Source organism: Hylobates moloch, unplaced genomic scaffold (assembly GCF_009828535.3).
Source record: "Hylobates moloch isolate HMO894 unplaced genomic scaffold, HMol_V3 SCAFFOLD_12, whole genome shotgun sequence".
NCBI classification, from domain to species: domain Eukaryota; kingdom Metazoa; phylum Chordata; class Mammalia; order Primates; family Hylobatidae; genus Hylobates; species Hylobates moloch.
This window is the reverse complement of record NW_026652287.1, coordinates 61,959,228-61,982,017: the sequence shown is the minus strand read 5'-3', so window position 1 is coordinate 61,982,017 and position 22,790 is coordinate 61,959,228. Positions and strand designations below refer to the sequence as shown.

At 53.2% G+C, this 22,790-nt stretch overlaps 1 protein-coding gene across 1 annotated transcript in view; it reads right to left on the bottom strand.

Annotated features, from left to right (window-relative positions):
* CHST8 (carbohydrate sulfotransferase 8) overlaps positions 1-15,620 on the bottom strand; it is a 144,479-nt gene extending 128,859 nt beyond the window's left edge. The window contains exon 1 of the mRNA XM_032170397.1: positions 15,278-15,620. The gene's annotated coding sequence lies outside the window, so the exon portion shown is untranslated. The remainder of the gene's footprint in view (positions 1-15,277) is intronic.
* Positions 15,621-22,790: the final 7,170 nt, after the last annotated feature.

Genomic DNA, 22,790 nt, shown 5'->3' with positions numbered 1-22,790 from the left:
GAACCCCGGAGGCGGAGCTTGCAGTGAGCTGAGATCGTGCCACTGCACTCCAGCCTGGGTGACAGAGCGAGACTCCGTCTCAAAAAAAAAAAAAAGAAAGTGAACCTTTCTTTAGGCATCTCACACTCCACAGGGATCCTTCTGACAGAGGCGTGTGAGCCAGAGCAACTCCATGTTGAATAGGGGCTGGGTAAAATGAGGCTGAAACCTACTGGGCTGCATTCCCAGATGGCTAAGGCATTCTAAGTCACAGGACGAGATAGGAGGTCGGCACAAAATACAGGTCATAAAGACCTTGCTGATGAAACAGGTTGCAGGAAAGAAGCCAGCCAAAAGCCACCAAAACCAAGATGGTGATGAGATTGACCTCTGGTCGACCTCACAGCTACAATCCCACAAGCACCATGACAGTTTACAAACGCCACGGCAACATCAGGAAGTTACCCTATATGGTCTAAAAAGGAGAGGCATGAACAATCCATCCCTTGTTTTGCGTATCATCAAGAAATAACCATAAAAATGGGCAACCAGCAGTGGTTGGGGCTGCTCTGTCTATGGAGTAGCCATTCTTTTATTCCTTTACTTTCTTTCTTCTTTTTTTTTTTTTTGAGACTGAGTTTCGCTCTTATTGCCCAGGCTGGAGTGCAATGGTGCGATCTCGGCTCACTGCAACCTTCCCTTCCCAGGTTCAAGCGATTCTCCTGCCTCAGCCTCCTCAGTAGCTGGGATTATAGGCGCCAGCCACCATGCCCAGCTAATTTTTGTATTTTTAGTAGAGACGGGGTTTCACCATGTTAGCCAGGCTCGTCTCGAACTCCTGAGCTCAGGTGATCCGCCCGCCTTGGCCTCTCAAAATGCTGGGATTACAGGCGTCAGCCACTGCGCCCGGACTACTTTCTTAATAAACTTGCTTTCACTTTACTGTATGTACTTGCCCGAATTTTTTCTTGTGCGAGATCCAACAACCCTCTCTTGGGGTCTGGATCGGGACCCCTTTCCTGTAACACTTCTACCTCTAACTGTGGCTTCTGGAGACAAAGACTCACGCACTCACGCACATACCAGGACCCGTAGTGGTGAGACGTGAAATACTGCAAAGGACCCAAGCCTGAAGCTGCCAGATTGTTTACGAGTCAAGGCAGGGGCGATTTAGGTGGTTTTTGATAAACACTTCATATTCCACATCCTAAGAGAAGCAGAATACTTGTCAAGCATGCATCTTTATGAGCTGTCTGCCTATAAACCTTGCGCGAGAGGTCCGTGCTTAATGTTGGTTTGGCAGTAAATTGGCGCGATGCACAGGTCTGCTGCATTAAATTAGCATCGACCCGTAAAACGTTACTGAATGATTCCTCAAATCTGTCAAGTCTTCAAATCAATTTTGGAGAAAGTGTCAAGAGGTTTCTTTTTTTTTTTTTTTTAACTTTGATAAACCTTTCATATTAGTTATCACAGAAAAGCATAAACCTCTCTAATCTGTCTTCCCACCAAAAAAAAAAAAGTGTTTTTCCCAAACTGCTTTTAGCTCTTCCATCTTTACGCGACCGCCTCCACATCGCATAAACAATGTGTGCCATAGATTCATTTTTGCCCTATTTTAAAGCAAACGGTAGTTGGCTCACACTGTCCATGCCCCATAGTCCCAAAGCTTGGAGAGAATTTCCACTGTACCAGGATAAAGTTCTCACCCCTGGCCTTTGAGATAAGCAATCCCCAGCTCGCCTCCTCCAAGAAGACTTCCATAGCCCTCCAGTGAACCGTGACCATCGCCTTATGCCCTTGTGTGTTGGGTCAACTGGACCGCAATATCTCTGGGGAACTAAGCCCGCATTTTTTCCACTGCTGGCCCTCAGGGACGGAGCTCAGGCTGAGAGGTCCATGGGGTGTTGTCACCCCCCCCCACCCATCTTTGAGGCCTAGCCTGGGCCTCCCTCCTCTGTGGAGGAGGTGCCATCATAACTCACTGCAGCCTCCAACTTCTGGGCTCAAGAGATCCTCCGGCCTGGGCCTCCCAAAGAGCGGCATTACAGGAGTAATCCCAGCCAGAATCCCTTGCCCTCCCTCCCTGCTGGCTAAGTCGGGGTTGTGTATATGAAACTGCCTCCCTCCAACTGAGGCAATGACTGGGTCTCAAAACCACTCAAAGGGTCTGACCCAGAGCTCTCCTCCCCCAGGCCATCCTGCTTTCCCAGTAGCTCTGCTAGACTTGAGGAGGGAGGGGCAAGCCACACCCAAAGAAACTAGGCTTTACCACGGTCTTCATGAAAACGCTGAGGAGCAGGAGCGGAGCAGCCAATGACAGGCGTGGCCCTTCTGCCTTAGTTTGACCAAGGGCACATCATCTATGAAAAGATGGTGCTGGAAAAGCTCAGGAGGCCGCATGGTGCAGGGATGGAGTGCTGTTCTTTTTTTTTTTTTTGAGACGGAGTCTCGCTCTGTCGCCCAGGCTGGAGTGCAGTGGTACGATCTCGGCTCACTGCAAGCTCTGCCTCCAGGGTTCACGCCATTCTCCTGCCTCAGCCTCTCGAGTAACTGGGACTACAGGTGCCCACCACCATGCCCGGCTAATTTTTTGTATTTTTCGTAGAGACGGGGTTTCATCATGTTAGCCAGGATGGTCTTGATCTCCTGACCTCGTGATCCGCCCACCTCGGGCTCCCAAAGTGCTGGGATTATAGGCGTGAGCCACCGCGCCCGGCCTGGAGTGCTGTTCTTTTAGGGGTATCGGGGGCTCCTAGGCTTCTCCAGAGGGACCCAATAACAGATGCATCATCAGGGAGGAGGCTGCCCAAGGATGCTCTCAAATGGCCAGTGCCTAGAGGACTGGGGGTGAGCAAGGCTGCTGGGAGCACGGCTGCAGCTCTGTTGGAAGTTGGCTTTGGAGAAGGAGGAGGTCATTCAGACATGGGACACCCCCCAAGGAGCGAGAAACCACCTTCCAGAGCCCTCACCACGGCAGCCCAGTTGACTAACGAGTCCCTGCCAAGTCAGCTAGGGTGAGAGAGGATGGAGACACCAATGGGAAACCCTTCACCCCGGCAGGCCTGCCCTGTACAAGACTATTCTGGGCATTGTGACACAGCCGTGGACATGACAGACAGGGCAGCATCCATGCTTTTTTTTTTTTTCGTCTCGTGACAAGGAAAAAAAAAAACAGCCCTAGAGGGACCAATGGGTCAAGGGCTGTCTGATGAGTCCGGGGCTGGGCCAGGGTCCAGCATCTGCATCTCTGACCAGCAACCCACGTGATTCTGAGGCAGGTGGCCAGTTCCCCAGACTCATCCATAGAAACTCCTGTCTACTCCATCCCTTGGCTTCCAGCCTGGGAGATTCAAACCCGCCCAGAAGAAATCAGAAGCACCGCCAGACATTTCCACAATGTGGGGATGGAAGTGAGTTCTACAATTTGGGGACGAAAGGAAATTTTCAAATTTGTTGAATAATGTTTCCAGGTCCAAAATATCCTTGGTAAAAAAATGAACTGCATTCGTCATCTGAGAAATAAAATTAAAACCACGGTGTGATACCTCTGCATACTCATAGAATGGCTAAAATGGGAAAGACTCACAATGCCAAATGTTGGACAGGACGTGGAGTGGGAGAGTTACGTATGGAACACTCATGCATAACTGGTGAGGAGGTGGAAACATCAGTACGATCCCTTTAGAAAACAGTCCAGCATGGAGTCGGGAGTGGTGGCTCACACCTGTAATCCCAGGACTTTGGGAGGCCCAAGGTGGGAGGATCGCTTAAGCCCAGGAGTTCGAGACCAGCCTGGACAACATGGGGAAACCCTGTCTCTACAAAAAATACCAAAAAAAAAGCTGGGAGTGGTGGTGGTGCACGCCTGTGGTCCCAGTTACTTGGGAGGCTGAAGCAGGAGGATCACCTGAACGTGGGAGGTCGAGGCTGCAGTGAGCCATGATCACGTCACTACCCTACAGCCCAGGCAACAGAGTGAGATCTTGTCTTAAACACACACACACACACACACACACACACACACACACGAAAAAGTAAACTGTTCGACAGTACCTGCACCCTGGGGCCCAGCAATTCTCCAAGTACATCAGGAATGTGCAGGAACTGGACATGATGATGCACACCTGTAATCCCAACACTTTGGGAGGCCAAGGCAGGAGAATCACTTGAGCTCAGGAGTTCAGGACCAGCCTGGGCAACAAAGTGAGACCCCCATCTCTACAAAAATAAAAAAAAAATTAGCTGGTGTGGTGGTGCACACCTGCGGTCCCAGCTACTTGGGAGGCTGAGGCGGGAGGCTGGCTTGAGCCCAGGAGTTCAAGGCTGCAGTGAGCTGTGATTGCGCCACTGCACTCTGGCCTAGATGACAGAGCAAGACCCTGTCTCTAAAAAAGGAAAAAATGTGTACATATCACCAAGAGACACACACAAGAATATCCATAGCAATACTGTCCATAAAAGCCAAAAACTCTAACCCAAACGTCAATCAACAAGAGACCGGACAAATAAATTAGGGTCTACCCACATGATGGAATCCTGTACAAAGAGGAAGGAACAAATAACAACAACTCAAAACAACATGGATGAATCTCAGAAACCAGATGCTGACCCAGACACGGGAGCATACATACTGCATGATTCCATTTCTATTAAGTTTAAAAACAAGGGGCCAGGTGCAGTGGCTAATGCCTGTAATGCCAGCACTTTGGGAGACCGAGGTGCATGGATCACCTGAGATCAGGAGTTCAAGACCAGCCTGGCCAACATGGTGAAACCCTGTCTCTACTAAAAATACAAAAATTAGCCGGGTGTGGTGGCTTGCACCTGTAGTCCCAGCTACTCGGGAGGCTGAGGCAGGAGGATCACTTTAACCCAGGAGGCGGAGGTTGCAGTGAGCCGAGATTGCACCACTACACTTCAGCCTGGGCAATAGAGTGAGACTGTATCTCAAACACACACACACACACACACACACACACACACACACACACACACACAACACACACACACACACACACACACACACACACACACACACACACACACGGAAAACCAATCCATATCGTTAGAAGGGGAGCAGTTTTCTGTGGTGGAGGGGAATGACTGGAAGAGGTCAAGGGGGGTTCTGGGATCCTGATCATGTTCTGATCCCTGCTCCAGTGCTGGGTACACAGCATGCTCAGTTTGCAGACATTCACTGCGTTGTATACGTAGGATCTGTTCGCTTTTCTGTATGTGTACTACACTTGGAATAAAAGGCTTAAATATGTACAATGGTGCATGCAGGACAAGAAGACATCATTAGCAAACTGCTTAGAAAAAAACAATTTGGCTGGGTGCGGCAGCTCACGCCTATAATCCCAGCACTTTGGGAGGCCGAGGCAGGTGGATGGCTTGAGCTCAGGAGTTCAAGACTAGACTAGGCAACATGACAAAACCTTTTCTCTACTAAAAATACCAAACAAACAAACAAAAATAGCCGGGCATGGCAAAGGGAGCTTGTAGTTCCAGCTACTCGGGTGGTTGATCTGGGAGGATTACTTGAGCCTGGGGATGGAGGTTGCTGTGAGCTGAGATTGCACCACTGCACTCCAGCCTGGGTGACAGAGGGAGACCCTGTCTGGAAAAAAAAAAAAAAAAGAGGGAGACAAGCAAAGAAAAAGCAGAACTTGAGAGGACACTGGCCAGTGGGGCTGCCTGCCCCCTAAGCCTCTGTCACATCACCAGGCAAGGCCCTTGACCAATATGCTTCCTGACACCCAAGATAAAACGGGAGTAGTAATAATAATAGTAATAATAGCAGTAGCAGCTGCCACTGATTGTGGGCTCTTAGGCACAACAGCTCTAGGAGGTGGATTCTCTTGTTAACCCCGTTTTGTGGATGAGGAAACTGGGTCCCTAGCCCACACAGTGACCAAGTGGTAAGGCTAGGATTGAACCCAGGTGGTCTGACTCCAGGTCCCAGCTTCAGCCGCAACCTAGAGGTGGCTGCCTGGGGCGGAGGGAGGGCGGAGAGTGGTTGCCATGGCTGTGCGCTGACACATTAACTCGTGGAAGAGGGAATCAAGAAGAGTGAAATAATAGGCATAGATTGTGCTTTCACAGGGATGAATGGTCATGAAATTAAATTTGCAGATGAGGCCAAACCTCATGAGGCCCTAAATCTAAGCAGGAAACAGCAAGATGGCCCCAACCAGGAGAAATGCAATTTACCACGCACACCAAGGTGGTAATCCTCGCTAAATGACTTTTGTGAGAAAAAGGCGTGTGAGTGGCTGTCGCGAGGGATGGCGAGGTAGTGATGACCACTGACAGCAGGTAGCCTCTGCACCAGCAGCAGGCCCAGCCCCAGGCGCAGCAACAGGGAGGGGAAATCCAGGTGCGATCCTGGTGCCACTCCCAGCCCATGTCAGCCGCTGCCAAGGAGATTCAAACAGACACACGAAAGCTGAGTCTTTGGAAGTCAGAATCAAATCAGACCCAGATGTCTATAGGAGGTGTAAGGAAGAATATTCCCGGGAGAAAGAATCACATAGGAAAAAGGGAAGGTGTCAGAAAGAACCAAGAGCTCTGGCCTCAGCAAGCCAGAGAGAGGCTGGCCGCATCACCCCCCGGCTCAACCTGTGTGGGCAGATTGCTGAATCACATGCTGAGCCCAACCAGCATAGACAGCGCCGGCTTTGTGCACTGGCTCAATCAGTGTAGACAGCCTGCCTATATTACATACCGATTCCAACCAGTGTAGACAGACTGCATTGCACACTGGGCTCGACCACCCCAGCTCTGGGAGACAGAGCCTGATGGACCTGGCCAACATCTGAGGGGAAGCCCAGACCGGGGCTGAGCTCAGCCACAGGAAAAGCCACTGAATCTACAGAGTTTGAGAGCTCTGAACCTTGTGCAAAGACCCCACAGAGAGTGGGGCAAGCACAGACAACATGGAATGTTCTAGTGCTCATGCCCTAGACTCAACCAAGTGTAGACAGACTGCCTGCCCCACACTCTGGCTTAGCCAGTGTAGATAGACTGCCTGACCCATGCGCTGGCTTCATCAGTTAGACTGCCTGCCCCACCAGTGTAGACAGACTGCCTGACCCACGTGCTGGCTCTGTCAGTGTAGACGGACTGCCTGCCCCATGCACTGACCCCACCAGTGTAGACAGACTGCCTGCACCACACACTGGCCCAGCCAGTGTAGACAGACTGCCTTCCCCACGCGCTGGCTATGCTAAAGTAGACAGACTGCACAGTTTAATGCACTCCGCCTGCCCACAACAATCGCTCAGTACCTTCTCCATGCCAACAACCAGAAAGAGCAGCATCTTCACCAACACTGTAACCTGCTTGTTTTTGCTCAACTTCTCCAGGGCCAGGTGTACAAGGCTCTGCACATAGCAGGTCAGGGTCAGTGTTTTCTGGGTGCCTGGATGCGGCATAGGAAGCAAAGCTCCTGCAGCTCAAGGCTGGAGGAGGGTCTCAGTGCTGCAAGCCTAGGCCGATGAGTCTTGTCCAAAGAGATGAGTCAGCCCCCAAAAGAGGCAGCCTTGAAGGTGGGGATGACTTGTCTGCCAAGCGTGAGTCAGTCTGTGCCCGGGCTAGGGGCTGCTGACAGAGGGGCTCTCCCGTGTCAGTTTCCCACTGATAAGCATCTGGGCATGTCCAGGGGTCCACGGTGGTGAAGGCAACAGACAGAATGGAGTGGCCAAGCCAGCCCAGGAAGGCTTATCTGGAGAGGCCGCCCTCTGGGCAAGGAATCAGCCCTGGGAGGGGGCCTAGGGGACCAAGGAGTAATGTGTAGCTCCTAGCATCCTCTGCTTGGCTGTCTTCCCTCCTGTCCCCGAGTCTGGCCCAGTCAGGGAGGAGCTGGCTCAGGCCCAGGCAGTGAGGACAAGGTGACAGCAACCTGGGCTGTTGCCTGCCACTCGGCGGCCACTCAGCTCAAGGCCTGCAGCCAGCAGCGTGGGCACAACGGGAAACTGGGTGACTCACAGACGTGCTTCCCCGCTCCCCAGCTCTGGAGGACAGAGCCTGGTAGATCGGGCCAATGTCTGCAGGGAACCCTGGGCCTGACCTGCGCTGCAGACAGCCACAGGAAATTCACCAACATCAGAGGGCACTGCGGAGCTCCCAGCCTTGGGCAGAGCCACTCACAGAGGGTGCAGCAGGTAGAGACTGGCTCCCTTGGGAAGCAGGAAAAGGAGAGAGGGCTGAGAGCAAGAAAAGGTATAAGAGAGGATTCTTTCTGGGGCAGGTGCCAGCCAGCTGCCAGTTTACATCAAGCGGGTGGCAGGTGAAGGAACTCTAGGGGTCCAGGAAGCTAAGTGGATGAAACGCACATGGAGACCACCACTGGCCAGCACTCAGCTCCAGAGGGAAGTGGGCATCCGAGCCACAGTGGGTGGTCAGCTCCATTCCCCCAGTGGAAGCCCATCCTCAATGAGTCTGGAGGCAAAAGTTGGGCCAGGACCATGGGTCTGGCCGTCGAGCAGCTTGTCCCCACCACGGAGCCATGGGCACTGGGCTGTTACTTGCCGAGTGCCCTGGACGTGGTAGGGCTGAATGGTGAGCAGACAGGAGAGGAAGGCAGTGGAAGAACCAAGGGCTCAGAGCGCAGTGGGGCCACACAATCAGCAGCCTGGCCACCCAGTCCTAGGAGGATGTGACCCAGCCAGAGTGGACAGGTGCTTAGCACTCCAGGGGGTGGCCCTGTCGCAGGGAGTAGACAACTCCCAATAGCGTCCCACGGGTAACCATCCTGACCACTCCTTACCACATCCCCTCCCACACCTAATCCAGTTGGGTATCAGTTTAGACAGAATGACTTGCAGAATGCACTGGTTCAACCAGTGTAGACAGATGGCATGAATGGTGTGCCGAGATCTACCGGTATAAACAGATGGCCTGCATCATGAACTAGGGGCTCAACCAGTGTTACACTGCCTGCTTTGTGCACTAGCTCAACCAGAGTAGATGCACCGCCTACACCACCCACTAGTTTCAACCAGCGTAGATGCTCTGCCTACATCACACACTGGTTTCAACCAGTGTAGACAGACTCCTTTGCACATTAGGCTCAACCACCCCAGCTCCGGGAGACAGAGCCTGATGGACCAGACCAATGTCTGAGGGGAAGCCCATTCACTCCTATTTAAGGCCACAGTGGTCTTTCTCCAAGATTCCTGCAGCTCCATCCTCACTGGCCTTCCTACTCTGCAGCAGTTCATAGGATAAAGTCCCAAATCCCTCCCTGGTTGTGAAGACCCTACACAGATGGGTCTCCAGCCACATGTCACCTGCTTCTTCACTCTGCTGGCCACATGGGCCTTCCCACAGCTCCTGGATGGTGCTCCTCACGCCCTCTCACACATTCCTTCCACAGGAAGCCCTTTGCATGCTCTCGCCTGTGCCTGCCTGGCATGCTGGATTCTCTCTCTCCATCCTTTCCTCCCACACTACCCCCCAACCCTGCTTAGTTCCCACTCCTCCTTCAGACCTCAGCTGAAGGGCCACCTCCTCCGAGAAGTCCTCCTAACCTCTCAGTGCAGGTCAGATTGCTCTTTGGTAGGTCTCATAGCACCTGGGTGTTTATTTCCTTATATTCTTTATATCCTTATCACAGCCTAGAATCACACATTAGTCATTCTTTTTATTAATGTCTTTTTCTGGCAGAAAACGAATTAGTGAATGAGGAATAAATGAGGAGGGTCTCCATCCTACCCTCTATAAACTCACAAGGGCAGGGACCACCCTTAGCTTTGCTCACCTCATGTCCCCAGGGCCTGGTACAGTGCAAGACACCTAATACCTGCTCCATAAACATTCAGGGGCAGGGTGAGGGACAGTGACAACGGGCCTGGCACCAGGAGTGTGGGACTGAGAATCATTTGGCTCCAGGTTTCAATGTTGATGATTCTAATTTAGTTCAAATAAATGTCACTCATCAGGGCCAACACTGGCCATGACTTGGCAGGGAAAGGGCATCTTGCCCTCAGTCACCAGCACCAAGAAATACTATTTCCCAGAAATGTATGGTGTTCTATGTGCGGAGTGCGGATGTAAGACCCAGGCCACCAACCTGGGAGGACAGCTGTGTCTGCTGCCCCCAGACCCAGGCCTGCATACGGACTGTCTTAGTCCATTTCTGTTGCTGTAAAGGAATCCCTAAGGCTAGGTAATATATAAAGAAAAAGGGTCGGGCGCACTGGCTCACGCCTATAAACCCAGCATTTTGGGAGCCCGAGATGGGCAGATCACTTGAGGTCAGGAGTTCAAGACCAGCCAGGCCAACATGGTGAAACCCCATCTCTACTAAAAATACAAAAAAAAAAAAAAAAATTAGCTAGGCATGGTGGTGCATGCCTGTAATCCTAGCTACTTGGGAGGCTGAGGTGGGAGGACTGCTTGAACCTGGGAGGCAGAGGTTGCAGTGAACTGAGATCACACCACTACACGCTCTAGCCTGGGTAGCAGAGCAAGACTCTGTCCCCCCGCCCCCCACCCCCCAAAAAAAGAGGACAGGCATGCTGGCTCACATCTGCGATCCCAGCACTTTTGGAGACTGAGGCAGAAGGATTGCTTGAGGCAAGAAGTTCAAGATGAGCTTGGACAACATAGGGAGACCCCATCTCTACAAAAAAAAATTAAAAATTAACAGACATGGTGGTGTGCATCTGTAGTCCCAGCTACTCAAGAGGCTAAGGCAGGAGGATTGTTTGAGCCTGGAAGTTCAAGGCTGCAGTGAGTTATGATAGCACCACTGTACTCCAGCCTGGGCAATACAGCGAGACTCTGTCTCTAAAAAGAAAAAAAAAAAAAAGGAAAAAAAAGAGACTTATTTGGCTCACAATTCTGCAGGCTGTACAAGAAGCATGGCACCCGCATTTGCATCTGGTGAGGGCCTCGTGCCCTTCTACTTAAAATGGAAGGGGAAGAGGAGCCGGTGTATGCCAAGATCACAGAGGTGGGGGGGTAGGTGCTAGGCTCTTTTTAACAACCAGCTCTCGTGGGAACTTACAGAGCAAGAACTCACTCCCTGCCTCACAACAGCATTAATCTATTCATAAAGGGTCCACCCCCATGACCTACCTCCCACCACGCCCCACCTCTAACACTGGGGATCACATTTCAAGGTAACAGTCACAGGAGACAAACATCCAAATTATTGCACAGATACTCTCTGACTTCCTGAAAGGTGGCTTTGGCAATGGGGCCAGGGCTGCTTCTTGGTGTCAACCCACCTGCACGGAGGCTTCCCCAATCTCTCGGTGGCCCAGGCTGCATTGCTGAGTTTCTAAGGGCCCAGGAATGAATCCAGCCAGTGCAGGCTAGAACACCACATCACAAATGACAGGTAGTTTTATACGGGGTAAAAGTCGCAACTTTTTTCAATGACCAATTTGTAAGCCTCACGATTTGCCACGCTGATTTACTGACCACAGGGTCACACATCCTCCAGCTGATAAGAAATGAGATGGCGTCTGCCGCATCCTCTGGCACCTGAGCTAATGCAGCTCTGTCCCCGGGTTGTCTGGGTCCGTGGGTTTCCTCCGGAGGGAACACAGCCGCTCTGGAGTCAGATGAGCCCTGAATATGGCGCCAAAGACAGCACCAAAGAGCCTACTGTCACCATGCTGTCACCATGCAGACTGCTCATGCCCAGCCAACTTGCTGAGGTTGCAGGACACTGATGCCATATCTACATCCAGGCACCAACCTCAATTTAAAAAAAAAATTTTTTTTTTTATTTTTGAGACACAGTCTCACTCTGTCGCCTAGGCTGGAGTGCAGGGGTATGATCTTGGCTCACTGTAACTTCTGCCTCCCAGGTTCAAGTGATTCTCCTGCCTCAGCCTCCTGAGTAGCTGGGGCTACAGGTGAGCACCACCATGCCCGGCTAATTTTTGTCTTTTAGTAGAGACTGGGTTTCACCATGTAGGTCAGGCTGGTCTCAAACTCCTGACCTCAAGTGATCCACCCACCTCGGCCTCCCAAAGTGCTGGGATTACAGGCGTGAGCCACCGCGCCTGGCCAATTTTTTAAAAACGTATTTACTTATTTATTTCATTTTTTTGCTGTGCCACTGCTGGGTCACATTGATCTCCTTGGGCCAGCACTATATAAATCTCCTGTTTATAACTCGTCACTTTCTGGTTAGCTGAAAGGCTGGCCACTCATTCCACGTGGTGTTTATTGGCTCTAATTGCCACGGTTGCTCATTAAAGAGCAAATGTGCCGGGCGCGGTGGCTCACACCTCTAATCCCAACACTCTGGGAGGCCAAGGTGGGCGGATCACGAGGTCAGGAGATCGAGACCATCCTGGCCAACATGGTGAAACCCTGTCTCTACTAAAATACAAAATTAGCCGGGTGTGGTGGCGCATGCCTGTAATCCCAGCTACTCGGGAGGCTGAGGCAGGAGAATCGCTTGAACCCAGGAGGCGGAGCTTGTGGTGAACCAAGATTGCAACATTGCACTCCAGCTTGGGCAACAAGTGAAACTTTATCTCAAAAAAAAAAAAAAAAAAAAAAAAAAAAAGCTGCCATAGTCCTGTGTCCTCTTTCCTGCTCACAGGTGCTGCCCCATGTTTCTCCAGTGTGGCTGCCACGCACCAGTAAATCAGGGAGGGAGGTTTTTCCAAGCTGCAAAGCAGCAGATGTGGCTAAGACAGGAATCTCAGACTCCAGGCCAGGCAGCAGGCAGGAGATGGGGACATCAGGCAGGGACCTCAGCTTGGGCCACACCTTCCCCATCAGACCCTACAAGCACAGCCGCACTCACTACAAATTTCTCCAGCCAGACGCATCAGCAATGATCAAAGCTCCCCTTCCTCTCTTCCATCAGCAAAACCACAAAAAGCCTATCAGGCTGCCTCTGGCAGGAACTCAGAGCTCAGAGCAGGGGAGCAGGCTGCACGAGGTTTCCAATCAGGCAAATCTGACTCTCCCCTTTTTAAGAGAACTGAAGGCAAATTCTGAGAGTAGCCCACCAGGTACACTTTCTCGACAACCATATGGCAAAAAAGTAGTTTCTGAACTTTCCCAGACTTATTAGCTTACATAAACAGAGATTTGAATAAATGTTTAAAAAATGAAATTCCCTGGATACCCTGTAATCAGTAAATGTTCATTATGGAAACACAGCAAATATGCATGAAATTTCCCAAGTGATATTCTGGCTACAAGATTAAAAAGGCATCTCTAACAGCAGGCTGAGTTACAAAGCATCCTCTGTCGTCGGTTACAGTCCGAGGGGAATGTTCTACCAAGCCCAGGAGGTCAGACGAGCCTGCTCTCCTCTCTCCCAACTGGAGCCAAGGAAAATCAAAAGATGCTCATTTTGCCTGCTCAGGCAATTTATAAATGAGCCCCCACGCTGCCTGATGGATGCCTCTCGATAAATAATTAATCCTTGACCTTGCTTTAAGAAAGCCTTGACTTTTTAATTTGGGGTCTTTTTAAAAATCAATACCCGGGAAACATAATTCACTCTTGCCGAGTCTGATTCCAGGTTAATAAATAAATAAGTAAATAAATGAGCTGCACTGTTTATGTGTCCCAGGGCGACTGGGCCAGGCAATGGGTCAGGTTCCGGCTTTGAGGTTTTCTGTGTTCAAATGCTATTGGATAATTATCAGCCAATCCCACTGGAACCAACATTCAGACCCTCAAGAGGTCCCTCTCTTCGGGGTTCCAATGTTATTCCTCCCGTGGGTCACCTCACAGAGGCCAGTCTGCTGAAGGCTCCTGAATGAACTTCCACGCTGTCTTCTGTGCTTGGGGTGTCCTGATTAAAATTAAAAGAGGATCTCCTGCTGGGATGAGTGTCCTTCCTGTGGCCTGTCTGCCTTGCCTTTGGGACAGGGCACAGGGTGGGCAGGAAAGGTCATGACAGCTGGAAAACGTTAAGGGCTGTGCCACACCTGCTCCAGCGGGTGCCCTGTCCTAGGGCAGGACTTAGGAAAAGACTTCCCCACAGGCAGGCAAGGGTCAAGGTGAACTCAGAAGAGAAAGGTTACCCAGGAAAGTGGGCTTGGTATTGTAGCTCCTGGGCCCCGTGGGCGGCGGTGGGAAATAAAAGGGGGTTGATCTGCCTCTTACCCCTCTGTTCCCCGCCCCTCTCCACCATCCACTCCAAAGCCCCTACTACCTCCCCTGCACCCAACGCCTCTCCCACGTGCTCTGCTACTGCGCCAGATCGCGCCAAGCAGATGGAGAGGGGCCGGGACGCCCGTTCCCCTTAACGGAGCTGATCACGGCTCTTGAGCCAGCGGGAGTGGCCCAGGGACGCAGAGTCGACTGCAGGACAGAGAGCCCCAGGATCGGCGCCTACTTCTCGGTTAAAACAGCCAGCCGGGCAGCAGCGCCCACAGCCGAGGGCGCCGCAGCCGCTTCAACTCTGGGTCGGGGTCGCGGGCCTGGAGACAAGATGTACGCGAAAGTTAGGGCGGCGGGAGTCCCCCACTGGAGAAGGAATCAGGGTCACCTCAGACCCAAACCCCAGTATCGGGCACTGCCAAAACCCGCAATCGCCCTCCTGGCCCGGCCGGCCTCCAGCGAGGCCAGAGCGGGTCTGCAGAGGCGGTAGCGGGAGTTGCAGCCGCCGCCAGAGCTCGGCTCGGTCCCGCGGCCAAACGGATCCTTTCCCCGCCCTCTGGAGCCGCCCCAGGCTCCGACTCCCGCACTCCCGACACACGCACGCACACACCTTCACACCATCGCTGACGCACGCACACTCGCCTCCAGCACTCACAGGCCGGTGCCCTGGAGAGTCGCGGGTTGGGGACGCGCGCGACGGAGCCGCTGGGTAGGAAGCCAAGGCCACTTAAACTTCCCCCATAGTCCCTGCCCGCCGCAACCCGTCCGGAGTTCCGGCTCCGAGCGCGCCAGGAAGCCCCAGCGCCCGGAGCGCTCTTGCCTGGCCCTCGGCGCTCGCTGCTAGGCGCCCGACGCCGCCTCCCCGCGGGCAGCACCCACGGCCGGGAGGCGGAGCGGGAGTCCGCAGGGACCGAGAGGGCCCGAGGGACGGCAGTTCACAGAAGCGCGGCAGCAAGTGAGATCCAAGGAGAGAAAGTCTAATTAAAGTTCCCGCTACCGGGGCCGGTCCCCAAAGTGCAACCAGACCCGAGCTCCGCGCGCCCCACCTTCGCCCGCAGCTTCGGACTCCCATCCGCGTGCGGTGGCGGGGATGGCGCGCGGTGCAGTCCGGGGCCCGCTTGGGACCCCTTCCTGGCGTCTCTGCAGGCCAGGAGACTGCGCAGGGCGGGAACAGGGGTGGGGCAGGGGCGCAGACACTTACCTGGCGCGCGGACGCACCCGAGGCCGCGGGCGCCTCCAGTCCGGGCGCAGTTCTCCGCGGCGGATCCTCTGCTTGGGGCGCGCAGGCGGCGGACAGGACCTCCGCCCCAGCTCGGGCCTGGTGCCTCCTCCCGCTCCAAGCGGAACCCGGTGCGATCTGTGGGCGAGCAGCGTGGGGCCAGCAGCCGGAGCGCGCGGAGAGCGGGAGGGTGCGGTGCGGCGTTCCTCTTCGGCCTCCGGCGCGATCGGTCCCCCACCTCCTGCTGCCGCCGCCGCCTTGTCCTGTCTTCTCCACGCAGCACTGCCGGATCCGGCTTGCGCGCCGGGAAGGCTCCCAGCGAAGTGAGAGCGAAGCCTCCGGCGAGGCTGGAAATAGCGCCGCGCCCGCCCGGCGCCCCGCCCCCGGCCCGTGCCCCGCCCCGCCGTGGTGGCGGCTACGGCGGTGGCCGGGCCGGGCGGGGATCGCTCCAGCGATGCACTCGGCCCTCCCGGGGGCTCGCGGGCGCCGCGCCCACGCGCGCTCTGCAGCTCCCGCGGCCCCTTTGGCCGCGCGCTCAGAAAGAGTCGCTGCTGGGCGCGGTCCGGCGGCCGCGGGGGTGGGAGCGGTCGTGGCTGGGGCTGCGCCGGTCTCCTGGTTCAGGAGAGCCGGACTCCGGCCTGACGCTAGGCTCCAGACCGCGGCCAGTGCTGCCACTGCCTCGGTGGGTCGCACGCGGCGCCAACCCGGGAAAAGGACCAGGCGTCACCGGGGCGGGCCTTGACCACAGCGGGGCAGGGGCGCGCGCCGAGGACCCGACGCTGCGGGGGCGCAGGGCCGGCGAAAGGCGGAAGATTGATCCTGAGGAAGATTTTGGGAGATCCCTGGGCTTCAGCTCGCGTGGAATTCGGTCAAGGCCGCGGGCTGCCTCAGGCCCGGGTGTCCGCATCCATCCCCAAATCCCTGGGGCTCTAGATTCTGCTGAAAGTGCCCTGGGATCCAGGCGCTCCCTTCAGGACTTCATCCTGGAAGTTTCTGTTGGGTCACCAGCCTGAGAGCGGGGCCAACCGACCCTCCTCATACACACTCGGGAAAACAGCGTGGAGGGTGGAACCGGCCCACGGCCACACAGCACCGGGACAGAGTAGGGACAGGAACACGGGGCCCTGGATTCGGGTCCTTCTTCTTCCTGAGAAGAGGCAGCCCCAGCCTGCAGGGGACAAGCAGGCCTTGGGAAGGAGGGCAACTGCTTTCTCACAGGAGCTCGAGGAAACTGTGCACACAGTCTACCTGTTAGTCTTGAAGGGACACTCAGTATTTTCAAACAACTGCAGAGAAGCCTTTAATAAAGTGAAAGATCCTTTCTCTCCCCTCTCTAATGGTACCTGCTGGCTGGTTGGCCTGACTCCTACCAGCTGACCCAGAGTGAGTGATGGAATTGGGGAGCGAGCTGGGCCCATGGGTCTTGACTGACCAGAGTGGGGGACACCAGGCGGAGAGCAGAGCCACTCCTGGGGACGGCCAGGGAGCCCCTCAGCCCCAGGGCCCTGAGGCCTCCTTAATGCCCCAGGTAAGCTCAGAGCATCCAAAAATAGACCAGGACAGATAAGAAGACAAATAGAAGCATGACAAAGAGATCATGGTCTTCCTTTAATTCTTGCAGCAACAGAGTAGACATTATCACTCCCGTATTACAGGTGAGCAAATTGAGATGCAAGAATGCCACCATTTTGCTGGACTCCACGCATCTGGAGAATGGCCCAGGTGTGATGATTCCAAACTGGGATAGGCTTTGTTCTGGGGTTCCCTCTCCAGGACTTCAGGCTTGGAGTGACCCAGGCCCAGGGCTGCGCTAGGACCCAGGCACGCTCCACTGGCTGCACGTGTGAGGGGAGTGTGTGTATGTGTGTGTGTGTGTGTGTCTGAAATCACCCTCCTCCACCTCAGTCAGGTGCAGATTGGAGGAGCTGAGTGTAAGGGCCAGGGACTCAAGTGTCAGGAAAAACAGGGCAGTGGAACCCTTATTCATCCCACATCCCAAAGCTGTTGGAGCAGAGCAGGAGGAGAGAAGGCAGGAACAAAGAGAGGGGAGAGTGGAGTAAGCAGAAAGCCACTTGCTGGACTAGCTCACAGTGCAATGACCCCATCCCTGTCCCTGTGGTCCCCTTACCCCACACTTGCAGCCCCTCTTGCCACCCAAGGTCCTGACCGTAGCTTGGCTGGGCAGCTGCCCATGAGCTCCCTGTCTGCAGTTAGGCCTGGAACAGAGCACACAACTTTTGCCACAGAGGCCTGATGGGCAAGAGAACCTCTTCAGTACCATGAACACTCCAGAGGGCAAATGCACGCACACACACATGTGCACGCACGCACACACACACACAGACACACACGGAGAGAGAAAGAGAGACTTAACTGCAATGGGGAGATAATGGGAGCTCCCATTTCCAGAGCCCAGGCTCAAAGCTGGAAAGGGGGCTCTGGACCATGAGTATTTCCATGGAACAAGTCTACACAGGCTTTATTTCCCTGGGATGCATCTATACAGGCTTTGCCGTGACCAGTGAGTGGAGCGAGCCAAGCCATCTCAGCAACCCTGTGCATGTGTGTGCCGCGATCCTCCTGGGAAGGATGGTTTTTCCATTAGCTTTCCCAACTGTACTTGTTAGCACTTATTTGCATCTAATATTCAGGCAGGCACCACTAGGAATCAACAACCCTGCATTCCTTTGACATTCTCTCCATTTTCCATTTTTAACTCAGACTTCCTTCTTGTTTTGAGAGGCCGTGGGGGAAATCCCCAAAGGGGGCCTGAGGCCCCTGGCACCAACTCGCAGTGAGTTTTCCTCCGAGATTTGCCAAGGGCTGCGTGCCCTTTTTTGAAAGTCAGGCTCAGCCTCTGCAGCGAGGGAGGAGCAGGAAGGCTGCAATTCCCGGCATGAAGCCTTGTGTGCTCACTTGCGGTTTTTGATATGTGTGTCTCCACCGAAAGATTAGTGGCAAACTTGTCTCTTTGCATCCCAACTAAGGTGAAAGACATTTTTAGTGCATGGCCCCATGTGCCCACAGCCTAAGCCCCAGAAGGGCTAATAGAGAGGTTCAGATGCCAATCTGTTTGCTGCAACAAGGATACCGGAAGGAGGAGGGGGCTTGGCTCTGGGACGCAGGCAGACCCCCGCCTCCACCGGCTCTGGGCTCCGTTTCCTCAGGCTGTTCCTGCAAGTGAAGGTTCCTGCCCATCTTTGGGCTGGGGGCTGAAGGTGGCACAGTGGGAAGCCGAGACTGTCTCACATTGTGTTTGGCAAGACTGAGTCTTGAGTCCTGAACCTTCCATCTGTTGCCATGAGAGGAACCAGAACAGGCTGGGTGTGGTGGCTCATGCCTGTAATTCCAGCACTTTGGGAGGCTGAGGTGGGCGGATCACTTGAGGCTAGGAGTTTGAGACCAGCCTGGCCAACATAGCAAAACCCTATCTCTACTAAAAACACAAAAGTTAGCAGGGCATGGTGGTGCTCACCTGTAGCCCCAGCTACTCAGGAGGCTGAGGCAGGAGAATCACTTGAACCTGGGAGGCAGAAGTTGCAGTGAGCCGAGATCGTGCCACTGCACTCCAGCCTGGGTAACAGAGTGAGACTCTATTTAAAAAAAAAAAAAAAAAAAAAAAAAGAGGAAGAAGAGGAAGAAGGCTTGTTCCACAGAGGAGTTTAGGAGCCATCTATACTGGCAGGTCGGGAACACCTCATCTGTCTCCCTGCATCCCATGGGAGAAAGAAGGGAATGATGGGATGGGCCAGGGGGTCTGCTTCTGCTCTCCCATGTACCAGCTAGGGGATCTTGAACTTGTCTCCTAACCCCTCAGAGCCTGTTCCCTGTTTGTAGAAGGACAATAGACTGTCCCTGCAGAGGAAAGGTGAAGGATGTCACGGTATTTTGGGAATTGGAGTCCTGTGACCAGACTGCCCTGAGCCACCCATAGACTAGTCACCTCAAGGTATGACCTGGCCTGGCCTTGCTTCCACATCCAACATCTGGCCCTGTAATGGCCTCTGCAATATTGTGACCCCAAGGCTTCCTGAAGTTAATTCAGCACACAAATGGGCCAGTGACGTGCTGATCAGAGTGCCGTCCAGGTGGGAGACTCCTCGTGGGAACGGACCTGCCTTCCCCAGCTGCTCTCTGGGGCCTGTGTGGGCTCTGGGCCACGCCTTCCCTCCCCATTTGAAAGATGAGGGATGGGGCCCAGGATCTGAAGCCCTGCTTCCAGGCCTGCTGTGTGATTCCATGATTCCTAAAAATTCCTCACCAGGGAAGGAGGCCCAGAGCCATTTCCAGCCAAGTTGGCCACCCTGTGGGATGAATGTTCCTTCCCAGTCCTTTTGCTCCTCTCTCCTTTCCCCTTTTCTGTCACCTCTTGGGTTTTCAAGGAGCTGGAGGGTCGCTTTGTTTCTTTCTGAGTTGAGTTGCCTGAAATTTCCTGATGTCAGCGTGCCTGGGTGGGTATCCCTTGCATGAGCAACATTGCTGGGGGTTCTGGGCATCCCTGAACCCCATATACCTGTCACAATTTCTGAAATTTCACCATCATTCCTCAGGGTATAAGAATGGTTTCTCTTGGCTGGGTGCGGTGGCTCACGCCTGTAATCCCAGCACTTTGGGAGGCAGAGAGGGGCAGATCACGAGATCAGGAGTTCAACACCAGCCTGGCTAACATGGTGAAACCCCATCTCTACTAAAAATACAAAAATTAGCCAGGCGTGATGGTGCACACCTATAATCCCAGCTACTGGGGAGGCTGAGGCAGGAGAATTGCTTGAACCCAGGAGGTGGAGGTTGCAGTGAGCCGAGATGGCGCCATTGCACTCCAGCCTGGGTAACAGAGCAAGACTCTGTCTGAAAAAAAAAAAAAAAAAAAAAAAAGGAATGGTTTCTCTTTAAAGAGAAGTTTTTCTGGGGCAGGCTAAAGTGACACCAGTTCTTAACACAGAAGACAGTTGGTGAACAAATGTGGTTTTCTAGGTAGTGCACAACAGAAACTATGACTAACTTGCAGAAAAAAGGGGGAGACTTTATTTTTTTGAGACAGGATCTCACTCTATCACCCAGGCTGGAGTGCAGTGGCATGACCTTAGCTCACTGCAACCTCAAACTCCTGGGCTCAAAGGGTCCTCCCACCTCGTTCTCCTGAGTAGCTGGGAACACAGGTGTGCACCACCATGGCCGGCTAATTTTTTATTTTTTATTTTCTGTAGAGACAGGGTCTCACTATGCTACCTAGGCTGGTCTTGAATTCCTAGGCTTGAGTCATCTTCCTGCTTGGCCTCCCAAAAGTGCTAGAATGATAGGCATGAGCCACCATGCCTGCCAGACTCTTAAAAGCAGACTAGGGAATCCAACAGAGCAGAGAGGCGCTGAGTACCCAGGAGGGAAGAAGGCAGGAACCAGGGAACAAGGTTCGAGTACCCTGGGGGCAGCTGTTTGGCTCTCTAGGATGGGTCGCCGTCCCTAGAGCTGCAGACCACTCACTGCCTTGGTGGCCCTGATGCCCTCCCCACAGCCTGAGGTGGGCAGGCCTGCAGGGGGCTTTGCTGACCCCAGAGCCCAAGAAAGAGCCATGCCCAAGCCAAGTCCAGCCCCTCCATGCAAACCAGGCTCGGAGCCAGCTTGGCTTCTCTGTTGAGGTCTTGCCAAACTCGAGTTCATGTTGATGCTTCTTAATTAAAAAAAATAAGATCTCCACTGGACTGCCTGCTCTTGGTCACTCCTTCAGTTCCCAAGTATCCTTGAGATGGATGATCCTCCAGTGGCGGGGATCCTTCTCCAGGTCTGCCCGTGGTGGGGTGAAGGACACTGTCCAAGGTGATGATGAACTGCAGGAGGGGGTCTAAGATGCTCTTGACAGAAATAGTAGAGATTCTTCTTTTTACTTTCGGGGTAAAGAGTTTAAAATTCTAGAATATGTCTATGTCACAATTCAGTAAATCCTATTTAATTGGAACCAAACTAATTCAGCACTCATGTCATACCGGGCCAGGCTGAAGTTTACTTTTTTACTGTCAGTCAAAGGCAGTGGGAATAGGCTTGCAGGGGGAACATCTCCCCCACCTTGTATAGTAAATGGATTTTGACTTCTATTAACATTGGAGTACTTCTGTGCATCTATCTGCATTCAGATATGAATGAGCTCATTATAAATAGTTCTCTCTATTCAGTCAAGTTGGCTGGGCTAACCTTGTTTGGTTATATGTTGTCAGTCATTAACTGGGGTAGCGATTAAAATAAGGAAATTACTATATGACCTAAATAAACAGCACTTCTATTTAAATGCTCCCTAATTTGGAGAGCTCTCTGGCTTAGTTCAAATTGTCCAGGCTCAGCACCTGCTACTGGCTTCCCAGAGCAGAGTGGCTATAGCTTGCTCAACTTCACTTAACCCTCTGGAGTCTGAGTAGGGCAGCGGGGCCTCTGAAGTCAGGATCTCCTTTCCAGAATCAGAGCCCAGAGTGCATTTTCAAAACTCCTCTGTCCTGGCCAGATGCGAATGGCTCACGCCTGTAATCCCAGAATTGGGAGGCCGAGGCGGGCAGATCACGAGATCAGGAGATTGAGACCATCCTGGCTAACACTGTGAAACCCCATCTCTACTAAAAATACAAAAAATTAGCCGGGCATGGTGGCACGCACCTGTAGTCCCAGCTGCTCCGGAGGCTGAAGCAGGAGAATCGCTTGAACTGGGGAGGCGGAGGTTGCAGTGAGCTGAGGTCATGCCAGTGCACTACAGCCTGGGCAACAGAGCAAGACTTCATCTCAAAACAACAACAACAACAAGAACAACAACAACAACAACAACAAAACTCTTCTGTCCTTTCCAAGTGTCTTTCCATCATGTGGTAGGAAAGTTGAGCTTGAGTATCTTCTGAGTTCCTGACATACTTAAAAGCATTTTTTAAAATCCAAACTTGAATTCTATTCTAAATTTAATGCTTGATTTTAAGGATTGGGTTTGGAGATTTGGGGAAGAAAGAAAAGATTGCTTTGAAATGAATAAAACTATTTCCCCAGGAACACTGCAGAAACATTTATCAGAGGCCACTGGAGGCATGCCATTAGGTGAGGAAGTGCACTCCGAGACTTCCCTGCCCCAGGGAGGTTTATGATCAGATGGGCTTAGAAATGTGGCATCGGCCGGGCGCGGTGGCTCACGCTCGTAATCCCAGCACTTTGGGAAGCCGAGGCGGGCGGATCACGAGGTCAGGAGATCGAGACCACGGTGAAACCCCATCTCTACTAAAAGTACAAAAAAATTAGCCGGGCATGGTGGCGGGCGCCTGTAGTCCCAGCTACTCGGAGAGGCTGAGGCAGGAGAATGGCGTGAACCCGGGGGGCGGAGCTTGCAGTGAGCCGAGATTGCGCCACTGCACTCCAGCCTGGGTGACAGAGCAAGACTCCGTCTCAAAAAAAAAAAAAAAAAAAAGAAAGAAATGTGGCATCAAGGACACACCAGTGGTAGTGTCATAGCCAGGCTAGGGGGACTGCATTC